Below are 14,972 nucleotides of genomic sequence, written 5' to 3' on the forward strand. Positions count from 1 at the left end.
AGACACCTGGGCACACAAGGAGCTGTGAACAATCTCACTGTGGGACTGAAGGTTTTTGACTCTGCTTTGGCATTGCCTGTGATCCATAACTGGGATCGAAGAGGATTGGGATTGATGCTGCTGGACAGAGCAGGGCTGGGAGTGTGGGAATGTCTGTGTGGGGGTTTTCAGTGGGAATCTCTGCCTCCTTGGACACAAGTTTGCTAACAAAGCAATGATGCATGAGGAACAAAAAAAGAGGGATTCCAGGTAGATTTTTAAAGCATTGCTTTTCTTGGAATAACTTCAAAATACTTGATTTAGAGAAGTGTTTGCTTTTGTAATCATACCTCCATCTTTGGGCCTGGAGTATGTATTTATTACATTTTGGCCATGGAAGGTGTATTTGGGAGAGTCTGTAGTGTGTGACTAGTGAAGAAAAATGACCAGTGTCAGCTATTCTTGACAATCATTGCAATGCTCCTCCAGCTTCAAATGCAAATTTCAGCAAGCACTAGTGGCAGGCAGCAGTTGCAGGTGGACCACACTTAAACTGTTCCTTAAATGCCACCAAATTAGCACCTGAGTGCTGTGAAGGCAATATGACAGGTCATTTTTTCCAAACTCACTGGAATAAAAGCTCATAAGAATGGGAATTTTGTGAATATGAGAAATGTATGGATATATACTTGTAATACCAGCCTTAGGTCCTTTGTAATGTCATTTCAAAAAAAAATTAATAAATTGCTATGTGGTAACAAATAGTCGGGTCATGTGTGTTAAAGCACAATCTAGCATAAGTGTATAATTATGTGGGAAATTATATTTAGTTGTGAGTCATAAAAAGACTTTAGCACAGGTGCTGCTCACAGAATGCAGTCTGAAAATCCAGGTGTGCTCTGTATAATAAAAAGGTGATTCATGGCCTGTCAGAGCAGCTAATTAGAATATAGGAAAGTATGTTAAAGTAGATAATAATTTTGTATTATGTTTATGCATGTACATTCTCATATATGATACATCATGTTATAAATCTTCATGTGGCTGTGTTCCTCCCAGGGCACAAGTGCTCATTGCTGAATTTCCCTGCACTCTCCCCTGTGCAGCAGCATAGCCCTGCTTTCCTCAAGTTTATTCTGGCAGGATGACTTCCAGGAAAACTACTTCAGCTTTAAGAAGCAGCTGTATTTTTTCAATGACTGAAAAGATCCCAGTTGTTCAGTAGGGATATTTTTCCCTCATAAAATTAACATTTCACTGATTTTAACTGCTCTTCCCTGCACCTACTCTGGATTTCCATGACCATCCTCTTCCAGCCCTGCTTCTCTTCCCCTCTGACCTTTCAGAGCCCCACTTCAGCTGCTCCTGAGGAGAGAGCCATGGTTTCCAAGTGTCTCCAGGTACCTACAAAGTGTAGGTGCTCTTTCACGAAAGGTCTGCATTAGGAGCAGCAAATAGAGTCAGTGTTTTTCTGTGACAGAAATTAGGAGTGACCTAATGCAAGTGTTCAGCCACAGGTTGTGCAGGCAGTCTTTAACAGCAGTGCTGGTTTTGAATGCTGGAATGAAAACCTGAGAACCGAGAAATAAGTCAAATATCTCAGGAGCTGTGTGGCACGTGTATTTTACACTGAACAACACAAATAGATTTGACACTGTTGTTTCATCTCTTCTGGTGTCTTAATTGCTGTCTTTACAGCAGGAATGTTATTCTGGACAGAGGAACAGCATTCTAATAAGTGCATGTTTTGAAACACTTAGGGCTGCTGATAAACAATCCAGAATTATGATATCCTTAAGAGGATTTTTCATTTAATCTCTGCCCTAAAGGCAATGTACAGTAAATAAGAGTGCACACACAGCTTTCAGCCAGTGGCATCTGGTACAGGCAGTAAATGAAGCAGGAGGGAGCCAGTGACACACTGACCTGTGACACCCACCCCCTGCAAGAGCCAGCTTTGGAACCTGCCTTGCCACGGGGTGAGCCCAGGTCCCTCAGCTCCTGGCAAGTGTCACTGCCTGCTGTGGGACAGAAGAATGGTTGGACTCCATCGTGTCACTCTGGCACTCTGGTTTTGGCAGGGAGCCTTTGTGCTGCCTGATGTTTCCTGTCCTGGTTTAGATTTACTGTCTCCACACCCCCAGGAAAGTCCCCTTGGCTCCCTTCCTCAGGGGGCTGAGCCACAGGGAATCGAGCCAGAGGTTCCTGTGGAAATCAGGTGTAACCTGCCTGTCCTCCAAACCCTGGGCAAGCACTCAAGTCGCTCACTGGCTCGTCCTGCCGACTTCAAAGCTCATGGAATTCAGTCCTTCATCCTGTAAACACATCATAATACGCTGCCTTCCAAAGGGAAATAATGTTGATTCCTTAGTTTGGCTGGGAAAGAGCTGTAACCACAGGCAGAGACACTGCCCAGCATTTCTCTAACGTTACACCTGAGCCTGCAGTTTTCCCGGAGGTGCCCGCATGGAATCATTGAAGGAAACGCTTCTCTTCTCCCAACTTTCTAGCAGATAGTGCCTTCTAGTGGCACAGCCACTGCGAGGAGCAGCGCTGCTCAGATTAATTAGTGTTACCTTTTATGTGGGGGTCGCGTGTCGGGGCTGTAATGAGCCACATGCTGCTGAGATGCGGCTATTGCACAAGGCACTCAGGATTGTTTACAATTAAGAAAATGAAGAGGATGCTGGGTTTCTGGGCTTTAAGCCTCACTCTTTTCAAAAGACCCAGTGCTTGCCGAGATATTTTTTTCTCACTCCGATGTAGAATTAATGAAATTAGGTCATTAGGAAAATAAAGAATGAGAATAGATACTTTACCTCTATTAAACACTCTGAAATCAGAAAGGTTAAGCAGGAATTGTCTCTCTGAAAAATGTGTATGTAATAATAGAATATGCTCTTCTACATTGCTTAGCTGCAGGTCTGACATTTTTGTTTATGGAATTCTTGTAGTTAGATACTGATATAAAAGTTCCTTCAGTTTACAGAGCTGTGCAATGTGCAGTCCTTGCTCGAGAGATTCAATGCTGTTGGAATTACCAGCTGGAGAGGTGATGGAGTTAACCTCTCCAGAACTGCAGGTGTGCATGTGACGAGTGTGGCTGACTTGTGACCCTTTTGTGTTCAAAGCAGGGATCTCACCTCTCATCCTCCCCCTCTGAATTCCCCTGGGAGCCTGGGTCAGACACTCCCAGTGCTGCACAGTCTGGAGTGCTCAGCAGAGGTGTCCCTGTGTGGTGCAGCACAGCCTTCTGCCACATGTGGTGTCAGCTGGAAGATGCTGGCCCAAATGCCATCTCCTGGCACAGGAATATCCTCATCCCAGGTGGGTTGTGGACAGCACCTGCCAGGTGTCCTGCCAGCTGCCACCTCCAGCTGCTCCAAGTTTTCCACCTGCAGAGCTCCTCCAGTTTTACTTTTTCCTCTTCAGACCAAATCCTTTGTCTCTGAGAATATGAATTTCCCAAGAAATGAAACTTTCTGATTTCACTTGCTTCTCTTACAGAAGTGTTTTCTTTTGAGGACTAGCTGCCTGTCTCTTTAAAGAACAGCGGAAATGTCTCTTTAAAGCTTTTTGCATTTTCACCTCCGCAGTGGAGGAAATCACTGAACTCAGCTGCTCTCTATTCACTGGAACAGGAACATCAGCTCCTTAAGAGCAACACAAGAAGATTTCCAGGAAGATTTTATTTGTCTGATTATTTTTACATGTACTTCAAGGAGTCAGGAGGCCAAGGGTATCCAGGACAAGCCATTCTTTTGGAAATCCTTTACTTTTGGAAAATTGAATGAATTGACAACACAGAAGAAAAAGAGACCAAGTTTAGGACGTGAGGTTTGCTGGCTTTTAGGCAATTAAAACCCAACAGTGAAACCTGTGTGTGATGTGCCCATGGTCTGAGCTCTGCTGTGTGGCAATAAAAGGAGAAGTCATTTGCTTCCCAAGAGGCAGCTCAGCAGCAGAACAGCAATTCCTTTTGTTTGCCAGCCACTGTAAAACAGGAGAAGTTTTGTGTCATACAGCAAGTGCTTGATTCAGTTTGACTGTGAGAGGCTGAACCTCAGCCAAATCCTCTCTCCAAAACATTAGCACTCTGAAAAGTATTCCATAGAGGTAGAAGGATATTATAAAAACTCAAAGACCACAGCAATAGTTAAATATCTAAGGTCTGGTCTATCACTGATCTTTGCAAACAGATGTAGTCTGTAAGGATTTGTTCAGTGGGGAAGAGCCAGAAAGACTTTTCAATGCTCATCACCAGACTTTTTAGAAAAAAAATAATGTGAATTTCTTCCTGGCTCTACAGGGCAGTGCATTTAATGCAAATGTCTGGTCACCAGAGAAAAAACAACCTGAATGCTTGCTGGTCTAAATTCCTGCTGAGAAACACAAGTACAGGACCTCAGGCATGTTGTTATCTTAAAAAAAAAATCTACTTCCAAGAGAAGGAGGGTGATTGTTGATGAATGTTAATGTGGTATAAGGGGGGAAAAACCAACCCCAAAAAACGACACCAGCCCTCCAGATACTGAACTCAAGGAACAATAGAAATCAGACCAAATGTTCTTCAAAATTGAATGGGACTGCAAATGTTGAAATTAATGACGAATGAATGGAAGATTTGAAAATCTGGTTTTAAACATTCTTAACTATTTTCATGTAAGATCTTCACATAAACATTGGGGTTTCTTTTCAGAAACACTTTTAAATGAAAGTTAAGGCAGAAGTTTAAGACTTCTCACCTGAGCAACTGTGATCATGAAGTTTGAATTGCTTCACAGAGATCCCAGACATGATCGAGGCTTCCTCCCCCACATTCCTACTGAAGATACTTTGGGATTCAAGGGGATTGATGAGTTTGATTATTAGTGCTTCTCATTAGCAAGAAATATCAGAAATTGAAGTCCTCGCACAATAAAACTCCTCTTAAATTCCATTTTGAGCACTTCTAAATCAACAGGCATCAGCAGAATATGTTTAGCAGAATGACACCACCTGCCATTTCGAATTCCTGACACCTTCCACTATCCCAGGGTGCTCCAAGCCCTGTCCAACCTGGCCTTGGACATTCTTATTCTTCCAAACATGAAATTTTTGGAACCCTGTGTTCATCCAGAGTAACAAAACAACAAACTGTATGGAAATTTCTACTGTCTTTATGCATTTGTAGCCTCGTCAATCCAGAGTGTTTTAGAAAATACTGCTCCACCCTCTTGAAAGCACTGAACAAAGTCACTGTTTCACACATCACACAAAATTAAAAACAAAATTATTGAACCCGAGGCATATTTAAAAACCAGGAGGCTTTTCATGCCATAAGTTATTTTAAAACATCTTTGAAACTACTCCGCAGGCTGAAGTTAAACAATTAAAATGCATAATCACATTTAAAAAGCAGCACCAGAAATGTAAGTCATTTTGTCACAGCGGCTGCTCCAGCGTGGTTTGATTATTTAATGTTATGCTCCAAAACCAATTTATACCCTATACCCTTGATCTCTGTTTCAATTTCAGGATGTTAATGCATGCACCATTGCTGTATTAGCTGATAGGGCAGAACAAATACTTCAGAAAAAAGTCATGATTAGAATTTGAAATCTCTCCCAGCCATGTTTAATCCCCAAACGTTCTCACCTCGCTGGCTTTTCCTGCTGCTTTTGCCCACTGGAACCTCATGTTTTATACCTGGAAAAAATGATTATTTAACATCAGTACCAGATGAATGTAGAGCTCTACAGGGAGGATGGAGGGGCAGCCCCTCCTGAATGTTAAAGTTGTCAGGCAACAATTAAATCTCTTCAGGCTGATGTGTCACCAGCAGCCTGTGTGTGCGGGCAGGGAGATGCTCCATGCCACAGAAATCCCAGGATCCAGACAGCAGAGGCTGCCAGGGATTTCTGCTCATTCCCTTCTTTTCCTGCAAACCTCCACTTTGTTTGGCTGTGCCCAGCCCTGGGATTAGCAGGACTTAGGGATGGGGTCCCTGGTGCAGGTTTGTAGCCCCTGACACAGCCCTGGGCTCTGTCTTTCCCTGGATAAACACGGACACAGGAGCACTCAGGCAGGGTAAATGACTCTGTGCTCCCCAAGGAATGAGGGGAATTGGTGGAGAAGCTTATTTGCAGGGATTTAGCTGGCAGGCAGTGCTAGCGAAGGGCCTGCCTGTGTCATTAATGCTTTATTAATTGCCTGTGTAAAGCCCATCAAGTGATTAATCACCTTTTCCTGTCCCAGACACTTCTGTGTGTAAACACAGTCCAATACTGAAATCTGCTTTCCCAGACATCCCAGACCAACAACCCTTTGCCTACAGAGGGATGGAGCACACACCTGTGCTCTTTGCAGCTCTTTGTGTCCTTCCCAAATTCCCTGACAGGGATATTTCCAGGGAGATGGGGGCAGTGCAGCACGTGAACCCCTGGCTCACATCCCAGCTGGATTAGACACAAATGGACACAGAGGTGGAGTTCAAATGGACACGGAGGTGGAGTTCAAATGAACATGGAGGTGGAGTTCAAATGAACATGGAGGTGGAATCCAAATTATCATAGAGATGAAGTTCAAATGAACATAGAGGTGGAATTCAAATGAACACAGAGGTGGAGTTCAAATGAACTTGGAGGTGGAGTTCAAATTATCATAGTGGTGGAGTTCAAATGATCATAGAGATGAAGTTCAAATGAACATGGAGGTGGTGTTCAAATGAGCATAGAGGTGAAGTTCAAATGAACATGGAGGTAGAATTCAAATGAACATAGAGACAAAGTTCAAATGAACATGGAGGTGGAATTCAAATGAACATAGAGACAAAGTTCAAATGAACATGGAGGTGGAGTTCAGTGCCAGCCCCCCATGGCACTGGCAGTGCCCATTTCAGGTAGCAGAGGGGTTTGCACTGGAACTGGGATTTAAGTGATGTGGGAAGCTCCACAGTGGCACAACAACCACCTTTTCTATGTCTGCAGCAGGGCTGTCTCAAAATCCCTGCTGAATAAGCCTGATTCCTATGGAAAGCAGCAGATAATTTGGAGACAGCTTTGCCAGGAGCTAAGTGAGCAGTTATTTTCACTGCAAACTCCAAATTCGCTCTGAAAGACTACCCGGTGTTTACATAATGAATCTTCACTCTTAGGACAGAAAGCTTTCATTTTTGGTATCAGTTAGCATTTTTGTTACTTATTTACAGCTTGTTTCAGAAAAGGGTGGAAATGTCTCCCTACAGCAACCTCTGAGAACCCACAGAAAAACAAGTGGCTCACTCTTGAGAGCAACACCCCTGTGTTTTCCAAGGAAGCTTTGCTGAGCAAAGGGACTGTGACATTTTGCAGAAGTTCTGCAGTTTCTCATGCACAGGATGGGAAAGGATGGCAAAAGTAGAGATCTGTCCTTCGAGTGGCCTTGCCTAAGCAAGATGAACAGCTTGAGTGCCTGTTTTAGCAGGCAGAGCACCTCAGCAGGAGGCACATGGCTTGAAACCCTGAGAATTCTGCATGATTACAACTGAGCAACTCCTCAAAAATCAAGCAGAAAGTTTTCCTGAGGGAGTTTATCTAGGGAAAAAAAAAATGTTTACACTAAGGTTAGCATGCATTAAATGAGCCTGAGTAGAAAAATTGTTGTTTGGAGATAAATAGAGTTTCAGCTCTCAGAGGGAGGAAGGGGTGAGGGCACACGGCCTCGCTGCAAGGACAGGGATGATAAATACTGCACCCCAGGGTACTGCAAGCAGTATCTTCAGCTCCAAGGTAATGGGTGAACCAGCACCCAGAGCACAGCAGAAATGTATAATTTCTGGAAATTTTCTTTAAAGATGGGAAAGGCTGCGGCCAGCTGACTCAAAACCTGATTGTTTTTGTTGTGTGGGGAATTGGAACTGGTAGCCACAAACTCACCATAGCAGGGGTTTTCTAGTTTTGTTTGCTTTAATTCTATCTTTAGAATAATAGGAAAAAAAAAATCTCTATAAAGTACCTGGAGAAGCCAGCTTCCCCTCAGTGTGCTCCAAAGAGTAACTGTGCCATGAGGACTGACAGGTTTAGTTTAGCTCTTACTCAGTCATAAAAATCCCAGTGGGTTTGTGATCCTGGAACACTCCAGCTTGACCATCCTCAAGGATGATGCTTATTCTTTAATTCTTTGGGCTTTGGATGGTGCATGGCAAGGTCAGAAACCAGAAAGAGTGAGAAGAGGTCAAGCAGGTCAACATTTTTATGATAAAAAAGGCTCTTGTACTTTGTAGAAGATCCTACAGGTTAGGCTTTATCACAAACTAAATACACACAGTGTAATTCCCCAGAATTATTGTACAAATGTCAGAAGAAATTTTATTTAACCAAGGAATTTGGGTCCATGACTAAAAATCCTTTAATCTTCACCCAAATATCTCTTGCTATTTAAACATCAGTCCATCTTACTCATTTCCATGTTAAATCCTCTTCCTGTGGTGATGTGATCTGATTTGATTCCCACTGTGCTCCACTGCCTAGAACTGAATTGTCAACTGAGTGGTAAAAACCTTGCTAACACAGGTGATATTTCTATAGGTTCAGAAGCAGAAATACGTATTTTTTCCTGAGCAGACTGGTGCTACATTTCTATTACAGGATCTTACTCGAGCTGAAGTTTTGCTTCAGAATGAAATTAGTCCAGATTTCTGGGAGTAAACTTAAAGCACATAAATCTTCTCCTTTAGCCATTGCTTTGATTTTATCACTTTTCAGGTGTAGCTGCTGGAACTGATTCTCTTTGGAAGGGATCACTTGGGCCAGACCCAACCTAACCCTGAATTTTGGAACAAAGCAAAGCCAAACTTTCTCTCCTCTACAGCCTTTAGCAAGATACTGCTACAACCTACAAATGTGCTGCTGTTCCAGTGGAATCAGGAGCCTCCAATCCATCAATTTTTCCTGTTCCAAAGAGCAGGCACAGATTTATAGCCTGAAGGGAAGAAGTGGAGCAGCACTAAAACATTTAGAACCATCAACACCAGAATCCGTGGGACAGAAACGTCCCAGGTCACACCAACAGAACAAATCTCATCCATTTCTCCTCTGCATGACTGGTGTGTGCAGCCTTTAAAAACACCCAGGACAGCACGGTTTCATTAATTAGCTATAGAAAGCCTCAGTGTTTGCTAGAGCTTAAAATCAATCTGCATTTGCTGTGGGGTTTTGGCCCACCAAGTAGATTCTGTGTTCCTCTCTCAGAACAGCTGTGATCTGTGTGTGTTTGTAGCTGGCAAGCTTTGCAGTGTCTGCAATAATCACTCACAAACTGCTCAGAGTTCAAGAGCTATACACCTGCACAAGAGCCCAGAACCTGATGGAAATACATGTGATCTGGATAAAGATCAGGCATTTTCGATGAACCCTGTCAACCAGTCTTCAAAATGACACAAAACCATCGAGGAGGGTGGTTGGAATTATGTGATTCCTAAATTGCCTGTGTGGCTATTGTGTTGTTGTCCATTATTTACTGTCAGTGTGTTCAGCACCAGGCAGAGCCCACAGGAGGGCTCAGAAAGTGCTGCCCTAAGTAGTCAACACGGGGATAAATCGATATGCTCTCATATTTCTGAGGCAGGTCCCACAGCCAGGCTGAGTCGGGGCTGTAGATGGCACTGTCCCCTCTGCAATGAAGGCAGCTCGGGATGAGGGAGGAACTGAGCTCTGCAATTGAAGCACAGACGACATCCCTGCTCCTGGTGTCCATTAAGTGCTCAGATCCCTGCTGCTGGTGTCCATGAGATGCTCAGATCTCTGCTCCTGGTGCTCAGATCCCTGCTCCTGGTGTTCATGAGATGCTCAGATCCCTGCTCCTGGTGCTCAGATCCCTGCTCCTGGTGCTCATTGGGTGCTCAGATCCCTGCTCATGTTCTTTAAGTGCTCAGATCCCTGCTCCTGGTGTTCATGAGATGCTCAGATCCCTGCTCCTGGTGCTCATTGGGTGCTCAGATCCCTGCTCATGTTCTTTAAGTGCTCAGATCCCTGCTCCTGGTGTTCATGAGCTGCTCAGATCCCTGCTCCTGGTGTTCATGAGATGCTCAGATCCCTGCTCCTGGTGCTCATTGGGTGCTCAGATCCCTGCTCAAAATCTTTAAGTGCTCAGATCCCTGCTCCTGGTGTTCATGAGATGCTCAGATCCCTGCTCCTGGTGCTCATTGGGTGCTCAGATCCCTGCTCATGTTCTTTAAGTGCTCAGATCTCTGCTCCTGGTGCTCTTAGGTGCTTGGATCCCCTGGAGTCAGTGTCTCTGATGGCCTCAGCAGATGGCAGGAGCCAGGGTGGCTTCCAGGCTCAGTAGCCCAGCTGTAGGTTGGGTATTGACCACCTGCCTCCCCAGATTCCTGGGAAGTGGAAGTTGGGCTGAGTGGCTGTGCTGTTGTTCATTCCCTGTCCCAAACTGGTGCTGCCAGTGCTGGCTCCCAGCCCAGCAGTGGATGGTCCTGCAGGCTCTGCTGGCTGATCTCTGGCTGGGTCAGTGGTGACCTGCTCTGGGTGAAGTGATGTCTCTCACGTTTTCCTCAGGCTTTGGGGACACATTTTACAAGTTACATAATTAAGCAAAGACACAACCCTGCAGTTTGTCCCATCCAGTCTCCTCCTGGTGTGCTTCCCTTTTTTCAGCTTTCTTTGCTGCGAGCAGTGGCTCTCTGCCCTCAGTCTAGGAGAGACAGACAGACAGACAGACAGACAGACAGACAGACACATTTCACTGGAAGCAGCCCTGTGGATGTCCCCCGTGTTGCATTTTGGGGTCTGACTGCAGCCAACCCCCCCTGGGGTTAAAACTGAGCAGAATGGGATCCTTTACAGCAGAGCTGCAGCTCAGGACTAGGCTGAACATCAGCTGTGGATAAAGACAACAATCAGAAGGGATTTTACTTGCTGTAAATTTGGTGATTGAAGTATTAAATCAGTCAGAAACTCAGCAATGAGACTGTGTTGGTGACCAAATGGGGAGCAGCATTTCTGGCCTATTTTGTCTTACAAAAATTGACAGTGTTTCAAGCTTCTTTCTCAGCAAATCAAGAATCTGTACAATCTTTTTGTTCCTCTGGGAAAAAAAATATTAAAAATCCTTTTGTATTTTATTATCCCTGCACAAATCAAAACCAACTCACATCCATGAGGCAGAATCAGAATGGTGTGAGGGAATAAATCTTTGATTCTGGAGGGCTGGCACCGTGAGTGAGGTGGGATGGATGGGTGCATTGCTGATGTCTTCTTCCTCCTCCCAGCTCAGGTGACAGTTTGGAATATTAAAGACCCATAACTCCAGGAGTGCTGAGACAGGGAATCCACAGAAGAAAGCCACAGATCACAGTTATCTCACTTTTGGATGATAACAGCCTTCTGCCTTCCTATATTCAAGAGAATTTCCAACTTTGCCTTGACAAACACAGGATGAGTACAATTTCTGATTTCAGTGAAAGTCAAATTTACGTTGTACTTTCGTACCTGCACTGTGCCACTCTCCAAACAGAATAAGTGATCAAGAGAGATGATGTTCCACCCATCACGCTACTCCTATTTTTCCAAGCAAAGCCAGGAAAGAACAGCAGAGTCAATGCTCTTTTGCTAAGAATTCACCTCATCCCTCAGGGGTTTGGGAATTCATACCAAAAAATTTAAATAAACAAATGAATAAATAAATAAACAAATAAATAAAAATAGCAGCCTCCACTTCAGTTTTGAATAGGGATTTTTCAAAGTGAGCTCAGTCTGCCATGATTCTTCTCATGACACTTTCCCTCTTCTTTTTTTCCACATCAGCAACTTTCTAATAGCAAAAGGGAAGAAAAGAAGAGCTCCATAAAACAGTATTAAACAAGGAAGCTCATTGGTAATTAGAGTGGGAATGGAGATAAAGGAACACTGGGTAAAGCCTGCTGCAATGCCTCTTTGGGACATTTCAAACAGTTTTTTGAAATAACATTTCTGCCTTTTTGGAGCTAATTACACACGTGCCGCACACTGAGCAGAAGGCTAAATTAATTGGGAGAACAAAGGTAATTTGTTTTGGGTTGGAATGAGGCCATGGATGCTTTTTTCCCTAGTGGGAGAGGAACTGATGACCTCTCCAGGGCTTGAGAGACGGGATGCAGGACCAGAATGTGCATCCTCACCCTCCCAGTGCCAGCCTGGGTGCCACTGAGGGTGGATTTGCAGGTGGAGAATCCCTCTGCCTTCCCTTCCAGGCCCTCTCCTTTCTTCCACCATCTGCCAGTAGATTGCTTCCATCAGAGCTGCCAAATCCAGCGTGTCAATATTAATCACCAAAGCCACAGTGGAGTGTTTGTGAGGCCCATGCTCACGTTGTGCCTGTCAGATTGATCATCTCCTTTGAGCTGGTTCTTCACAAACAGCTGGAGGTTTTTAAACACCTTATTAAAATAGAATGGATCAGCAGCAGCTGGAGCATTTCAAAGATGAATGGGCTTTATGCCAGTAAATATAGGACTTGCCAAAAATCAGGTGGCAACCATAACTGCAACTCTCTACAAGAGTGCTACCCTTCCTGTTGCATTTATTGATCTGGACAGGTAATACCGTGTGGGACAGGTATTGAACACTTCTTTTCTTTTCTCAGCTTGTCAGAAATTGCTAATATAAGCCATGTGTTCTCAGACTTCCAGAATGTCTGCTGAAATACGAAGCAAATCAGTAATTCCTTTTTCTGATGGGGTGGGGTGAAGTATAATAAAAAAATCCTGCTGAACATTTGCAGAAAATCAATTTCTCTCAGAAACAAGAGAGCCTATAATGCCAAACCTGGAAGCCTTTCAAAATAATATACATTTCAGTTTGAGGTGTTAATGCTTTCATGTCAGAATATACACATGCAGTTGGTGTCTCTAAACTCAATTTTATTCCCCTGTGAGGAAGATTTAATTAGCCTCAAATAAGAAATCACTGTTTTACACAGCACAATCTACCACTTGATACCCAAGAATCCATGTCAGGAGTTTAAATTACAGGTAAAATACTTGCTAATGAGCTAAAGTTTTGCAAACGCCCACAGAAATATTGGAACTTTACCACTCTCCTGTGCAACAGGACAGGGTGTGGAGGGAAGGCACAGTGCTGGTGAGAGAGCAGGGCTGTTAAACAGAATTGTGGCCCTTCATCCCACTCTCAGCATTTCCCTCTAATTCACTGTTCAACTTCAGGAAAGACACTTAACCTCTACTCGCCTCAGCTCACACGTCTGTAAAATAGTAGATAAGTCACCTAATTCACAGGGATGTTATGGAGATTAATTAACTAACGTCTGGAAAATGTCTCCAGATCCTTCTGTGAAAGGCATTATAAGGGCAAACGATAGCAGAATAACCGTATGCAAAAGGTTTTATCACTTGGCACGGGAGAGTTTGGGTTTATTCCCTTCCCTCTGCAGCATCTCCGAGGGTTTTTATGGGGACCATTGACTGAGAGCAGGCTCGGGCACCATTATGTCCAGTCAAAGGACATGTTGTTTCAGCCTCACTAAAAATTGTATTTCCTTACTTCCTGAGAGAGCTTCCAGATCCCCAGTGAGATCAGAGCCCTGGCAGGCTGGATGCTGAGCACACAGTCCTTGAAAACAGTCCTTGAATATGTAAGAAAGCTGCATCTATTTAACATGAGAGATCTCTCTAAGCTAATTTAATGTACTCTGCAGGCTGCCTGTGGCAGGGCTGCCTGCTCAGGGCCAGCCCTAGGCAGGGGCAGAGCAGGTGCTTGCCTTGGGCTGGGGCTGCTGTGACCACCAAGGTGGCCACGAGCCTGCCTGGCTAGTGCTGCTTCCTGCCAGGAGAAGGGCTGGCATGGGCTGGGCTGTTGCCAGTGACCCCTTCCACCCCAAAAATCAGACTCCCAGCCCTGCCCTTGTTTTCAATCCCTGCTGCAGTTCTCTGAGGTGAGTTTGAGCCAAGCCGGACCTTACATTAATCTGACTTTGCAGTACCCAGAGTTGCTGCTCTTGGGAGATCAGCACATAAGTGGGGAAAAGAAAAAGGTGGGTCAGAGCAAGTGGGGAAATGATCTGCCCTTCAACAGCACAATCAGAAATAATTCCCAGAGTCCCTCGTGCCTGGTGTCCTAATTCCCAGATCCAGCTGCTTCCTACCACATTTCACTGATCTGTCTTGGTCTACCTGCTTTTCCATCAACACTTTCTCGTGTTATCTGATAGAGCTTTGACCCAGGAAAGTGAATTCCACGATGTCTCCCTCTCCCCTGAGCTCTGCGTGCAGCTTGCCATGCTCCACTCCCCTCCACTTGCTACCTGCTTTAAAAGCCAATTTAAAATAGAAAAGTATCTGTCACAAACATCTTGCTTTCAGCTGCAGCATGGCACGTCGCAGTAAATTTTGGTATTAGGAGGAGATCTGTATAACTTTGTTTTAAAGCAGCTGTTTATCTTCCCGAGCTGTTCTGATTCAGTTTCCTCTTTGAGCAGCAGACCTGGAAGGGCAAGGGAATGGGGAGAAAGAAAGATTTGGTCACAATTTAGAGTCATTTGTTCCTGTCAGAATTTATATGAGCTAAATCTCAAGCATGGACAAGCCTTAATAACTATAATATTTAAAGTTCAACTTTACAGGGGAAGACTGCAGGGCCCAAGGGGATAAGTAATAGAATACAGAATAATTCACCTTTCCTGTGCCCATTCATACCCAATCCAGCAAAGACGGCTGGGGCTGGCCTTTCAGAGGATACATGACAGGAATTTAGCAGCCTGGAGCAAATCCCGTTGGACTGAAGTGCTGCTAATTGGGGTCCCTGCAGGATAAAGTCACTCAGGAGGTCACTGCCAAAGTCAGGAGAGCTGGCTGCACTGCCAGCCCTGTGCCACAGGGATGGCAAAGCTTTGCTTTCCCCTGACCCATCCAAACAGAAGCTGCTGTATCTCTCCAAGGTTTGTTTCATGACAATGAACACCACTGAGACAGGAAGGTGAAAGTGAGAAAAAGCAAAAAAAGTGTGGGCAGGCAGGTTTGCTGTGGA

Source organism: Cinclus cinclus, chromosome 11, assembly GCF_963662255.1.
Source record: "Cinclus cinclus chromosome 11, bCinCin1.1, whole genome shotgun sequence".
Taxonomy (NCBI): Eukaryota; Metazoa; Chordata; class Aves; order Passeriformes; family Cinclidae; genus Cinclus; species Cinclus cinclus.